This window comes from Dermacentor andersoni, chromosome 11 (genome assembly GCF_023375885.2).
Source record: "Dermacentor andersoni chromosome 11, qqDerAnde1_hic_scaffold, whole genome shotgun sequence".
NCBI lineage: Eukaryota > Metazoa > Arthropoda > Arachnida > Ixodida > Ixodidae > Dermacentor > Dermacentor andersoni.
In genome coordinates this window covers 28838378-28844377 of record NC_092824.1, presented here as the reverse complement: position 1 = coordinate 28844377, position 6000 = coordinate 28838378, and the positions used below count along the sequence as shown (strand labels likewise).

Here is a 6000-nt window from a genome sequence, read left to right as displayed (position 1 = left end):
GAAGCACAAAGGAGCGATTACCAATGCAACATGCTCGAATCTGGCCACGTATTATCTAAATTGCCCACGGAAACCTTTGTTCGAAAAAACCGAAGTAAATTACAAGAATGGCAATCAAATCAACCGCGAGATTTTGGAAGCCTATTTCATGGGTGTCAACTCAGGCGCATGAGTCAGTTAAGCTTCTATATCTCTGCATGAGGAAGCACGGAGTTTTTGCATAGCAAGATAGGCGGACACCGTTTCCCCACTTGTATGCGTCACTTCATCACCATGAGCCCATTCTTTGTATATTTATTCACTTGCTTGACAAAATAAACTAGTTTCTAGTCTGCGGTCGCATCGTGCACTTGCTTTTGTCCTTTCTCCGGCTTGTCTTGCCCACCGCTAGGTATACGTAAAAACTGTGAAGTTGCACCCCTCTAACGGTATGCTAATGCATGCAGCCTTCACTAACGTTAGAGAGAAACGGATGGAGTTAGAAGCACTCGTGACTAGTATAGCAGCTTATGATAGCCTCTCGAGGTAGTCTGTTAAAATAGGTTTTTTGTAATCTTTTCTAGATGGCTCTGACCAATCCGGCCGGCAAGAATAAAGACAAAGTTCCCGACAAGAGGAACGACGACCTTGATGAAAAGACTAAAAAGAGAATTCAAAAGGTAGGTTAACTTTGTATGCTCTCCGCTAAAGCACTCTGTCACAAGCATTCTGAGGATGAATGTGAACGCTAATGCGATTAGCATTGCAGCAATGTGGCCAGACACCGTATTGGCACTGCCGAAACACATCCTCTATTAGACATCTCTTCAGACGCCCCGACTTTTCTTGCTCTTCGAGTTCCTGTTGCTGCTTGTGGCGGAGAACAGTTTGTCAATGTAAGATTGTTGAAATTGCTCACATTCTGGAACCTTATTTTTACGGTGCGGTAGAATGTGACAGCCTGTAATGCTGACTGCAATAACGTAATCAGTCATCTCCGTCTTTGAGCTCCCAAGTGCGGTTTTTGGAGGAAGCAACTGGCTCTCGAAGATTTTAGGTTGCTTGAAAAAATATTCCGCGCTTTAGTTATCAAGAAAATTATAGATTGCTATATTTAAATGCCCATGATTGAGCAATCTGCAGAGTATAGTAACCAGGTTGTTGCATTTGGCTCATTTTAACTTAGTGCTTGTAAAATTAGGCGGTGATTGAAATACACTAGGCAAAGAAAAATTGTGCGCGAAAAGTAAACATTTCGGAAGGATAAAGAAGGAGAATTCAAATGCAAAGTTCCTGAACATGCTTTTTTACTTTTTCTGATGATTTGCATATTAATTTGCATGAAATGTGAAAAAAATGAGTAGAGCTTCTCCAGGAGACACTAAAAGTTATTTTTTTCCTGTTGCCTAAGGTTTAGCCTCGGATTGCTTGCACGCTTCTTACTTCGTGCGGAATTTTTCTGCTGCACTGTGACGGCGACAATTAGTTTCAGACATGCACGTTCTATGGATTATATTCAACTTCCCTCGGATGAGGGTGATCAAGACAAAATCGCTTAGGACGACTCACACGTGTAGAAGCTGTCCAAAGTCATTGTAGTGGTTGTGTAACCACAGTATTCCTATACATGAGGTCATCTCTACAAAAGTGTGTGAATAGTGTGCGAAGGAATTGTTTGGAACCACAACAAGCAGAGCTTGCGGCTGGGTGCCTAGGTCAATTTTGGGTCTGCCCATAACCTATTAGCACCAAAGGTTCTTACCCGATCACCTCTCATATGAAGGGAGCATACCCTACGTCTGGACTCTTGTAGGAATTGGAGATTGAGCTGATGGGCGTGCCCAAAAGCTCGATTGTAGTTAAATCAGGCAGCCTCATCATATAATACGGAGTTGTCGTTGTGAACATCAGCTGTAATGTGTCAATCCAAAAATAAAGCCAATAAAAGTACCAGGTCCTTTCTGGAATAATTTTCCAATTTTTCTACTTGGGAGGGGCTCCATCAATTTTTCTGCCCTTAAATTTAATAAACACAGAAACCTTCTCGCGAAGGAGTTACTTGTTAGGTAAAGAAAAAAAAAAGAGCTTAGAGAGTTACAGTAATGCAGCAAGTTGGGCGAACTCGTTTACCTGCGTCAAATATGTGACAAGCGGAAAAAGGAAATGAGTAGTATCACTCCCAACCTTGCTCTCTTGGGATAATCACATGCTACACACACTCACATACATGTGTGTATTTTAAATATGGCATATCAGTTCTCCCAGGGAGAATCACGATATCAAACTTGCCCTTCACCCAAAAGTCGAACCAAGCGACAAATGAAACCCGTGCGGGTTTCTTAGCAATAAAAGCATTGTGGTGCATGAAAAATTTGTCCTCGATTTGATCTCGGGACCATCGCCCTACCGCGGGGGTCGCTCGGCCCTCTGATCTAACAAAAGGGCTAGCATACCGCAGCGCCAACGCTTAGTATTCTACAACTCTACGTATATTTTTCGATATTGTAAATCAATTCTGCGGAATCTCGCAACAAGTAAGTGTCAGGAAATCAAAAGTTTTATTCACCCAAATGCAGCATGAAGCAACAAACAAAACCCATACCGACCAACGCTCTTACGGGCAACACTTGCCACCCTCACACCTAACGAGGAGGTTGGCAAATCGCAGCGCAAATGCGAAGTATTCTACAGCCCGAGGCATATATGCATATGGTAAATCAGTTCTGCGAAATCTCGCAAGGTGAAGGAAGTGTTACGATAGGAAAATTGTCATTCAACCCAATTGTTCCACACAGCGACACACGAAACTCCTATGGTATTCGTAGAAAAATGTTTCGCAGATGAAGAAAATTGCATGGTCGTAGGGGATTTGAGCTCTGGAGCAACGCGTTTTCATGGCGGTCGCTCTACCACCTGAGCAAACCAGGATGCTAGGAGATTGTACCTTCCGAGGAAGATAGCAAACGTGTTCTATTGTAATCTTGTTTGGTTGGCAGTAATCGAAACAGAATTGAATGGAGCCATCTCTACCGCTCACTAGAACGACAGGTGATGACCAAAAACATCGCGAAGGCGGAATGACGCTGTGCTGCAGCATGTAGTCGGTTTGTTCACTGCTAACTTGGCGCTGTTTTACGGAAAGACGATGCCGATGCTGTCACAAGAGGGCATTTAACCCATTGTCAATAGTATGATACCAACTTGTGCGACCCAAAGATGGTTGTTTAGAGCCGATCGCAGAAACGAACTCCTTAATGAGAGTCAAAAGCGGGGTGCGATGAGGTGGGGGAAGGGCTGCGGCGAAGGCGCAGTCGCCAACAGCTTATGGCGGCGTTGATTAGACAAAAGTTATAGCGTTAAGAGGTAAACGGGTGGTGCCATCGTGAGCCTTCAATGCCCATGACAGCTCCCATAAATCCTATGGTCTGATCACGCCCTGTGGTCACTGCGTACTGGTGCAGACTATATATGGGCCTTAAATCGGGTTCTGGCCTAATAACGAGGACGGCGACCGGGAGACCTAAGTGTTTTCTGTGAGCAAGCATGTTAGATGGCGTAAGCACCAATGTGTAATTTCGCATGGCAGCACACGGCAGGGCCACAAACGCCGGAATCCCCGAAAGTAAATCATTATCAGCATCAACGAACACTGCGAACACGGAGGTCGGCGACGACCAAGTGTTAGTCACCTAACGACGAACACGCCACCTGCGCGTGAGAACAATTGATCGTTGTACTATGACGTGACAGCAAGTCCTATCCGACGATGAGATCACGGGAACTAGATGGCAATACGAAGTATTTGCGGATTTGGACATTCCCTATTGCGAAATTTGGGCGCCGCTCTATGCGTTTTCATTTCGATATAAGTGGGCTGGCGCGGAAAATATGCCTCGTATGGCAGGTTGCAAGCGAAGCGCAGTGTGGTGCGACTGCCTCACTAATCTCGAGATCGCACTAGGCAGCACGTGCGAGACGCCTGGGAGCGATTCACCGCAGGCGCAGCTACATCTCCCAGACGACGCGCGCTAGTCTGGCGCCCTCTCGTCGCCATGGTCGCCACGTTACACTTGTGTTCTCGCGCTTTCACCGTACCCTCTTGATCCGTATACCTCGTCGCGTCTTTCATTCCCCGCGGCGCTCCACGCACGCTCTTTCATCATTTGCTGTGCTCGTTGGCTCGGTTACGCCGACGCCAAAACTCGCTGCAAGAACGCGTTACACCAAAACGTAGCTCTAAAACTTGGTGATCGAGAAAACAATTTAGACGATGACTACATGAACTGTGCACACACCTGCAAAATGAATGCCTTGCACGTGAGCAGTGCAGAGCGCCGTGCCAGAGAGAGAGGCCGTGACTTACTAAGGCACAGCTTTCGTTGCCTCTGCGTTGGACTTTCCCACTGCTGTTGCAACTGTCTGTCACGCCACGGCGGGAGTGGTTCAGAGCATGCATATATATATATATATATATATATATATATATATATATATATATATATATATATATATATATATATATATATATATATATATATATATATATATATAGGTATATGTATATATATATGGCAGAGAAGAAAGGAGAGACGAGAAACCCACTTGCTCCTTTGCACTGCGTTGCGCGTGCACAATGCCCTAGGCAGCTCCCTCGGCGTCGCCACATTAGCTTCTCGAAATTATCGCTTGACCACACGCCAAAGGCTTGCAGAAGCTGCAGCGCTTAACTTTCTACTAACTTGTAAGTCTAGAGCGAAGCTTGACAGAGTGGGAGAGGGGGCATAAAAGGGGCAGAACCAACTCACTCGCGAGACGAGTGAATTACAGTCTTCCTACCTTCTTATTTCGAAAAGGGGAGGGGGCATAGAGAAGGATAACGTGAGAATGGAAGGAAACGGCTACAACTATAAGCACTACAGGAATTTTGGATAAACTGGATAAATTTAGGTTAAAGTACATGGCGGCAAGTTTCAGCTATTTCGGGAAAATAAACACCATGCAAATATCTCAAGTGGACATCTCACGGAGTGCGCGCAGAAGCAGACCCGAATTAATTACAGCCACCGTAGGATTTACGCGGCACTACGAAAGCGGACACACGTCAAATGAACACTTCTGTGTCCGCCGCTGTGGCGTTGCGGCAATGGCGTTGCTCGAGGTCGAGGGTTTCATCCCCACCACAGCAGCGGCATTTTGATGTCGGCGAAATAAAAAAAATGGTTCGCGCACTTAGTGTTTGGAACTCGCTAATGAATACGGCGGTGTAAAAATTAATCCGGAGTCCACCATTAAAGTGTGCCTCTTAATCCGATTGTTGTTTTGGCAGGTACAGCCGCATAATTCAATTGAAAAGTAATATTCCTGCCAAGATGCGATGTGTATTTAAAACAACAGTGCGCAACCTTCATCGGAGGTTGTAAAATAGGGCGCACTACAACGCCTAAAGCAAACACCTCTCCCTGTGTGTTCTGTCTACTATGCCAACAAACAACCGTACAGGTTGTGAATTACGGTGCACAACAACGCCTCGAACAAACACCTCTCCCTCTGTGTTCTGTGTACTATGCAAACAAACAACCGTAGTGTACGCAAGGTAACGTTCAACGTACACTCACTACTCATGTTCGACTAAACGTTGAAGACATTAAATATTCATCGCGAACATCACAGCTAATTACCGTCAATCAAACCAAACAGCGCAGAAAGCTTCGCTTAGATCAATTTCATCAGTGCGTGCGATCCACATACCTTTTTTGTATTACGACACATTTTTATGAAGTGTTGATTGTTTTCCATCTCTGAACAAGTAACTTAGCACAATAAAAACCACAGACACAAGAGAGGTGGGCGAAGACAAGCGCTTGCCTTCATCCACCGTTCTTATGTTTTTGATTTTATATGCGCTATGATCTTCACAAATCACAGGACCGGGAGATGGCGGCCCGGTATTGACAAGAGCTTGTGCAGTTGCTGCCTCAACAGGGGCATCAATGACATTTTGTGGTCACAAATGAGGTTTTA

At 45.2% G+C, this 6000-nt stretch overlaps 1 long non-coding RNA gene across 1 annotated transcript in view; it reads left to right on the top strand.

Moving 5' to 3' along the window:
• Positions 1 to 579: 579 nt before the first annotated feature.
• Positions 580 to 6000, top strand: part of LOC129387586 (uncharacterized) — a 71816-nt gene continuing 66395 nt past the window's right edge. The window contains exon 1 of the long non-coding RNA XR_008614727.2: positions 580 to 659. This is a non-coding gene — a long non-coding RNA (uncharacterized lncRNA). The remainder of the gene's footprint in view (positions 660 to 6000) is intronic.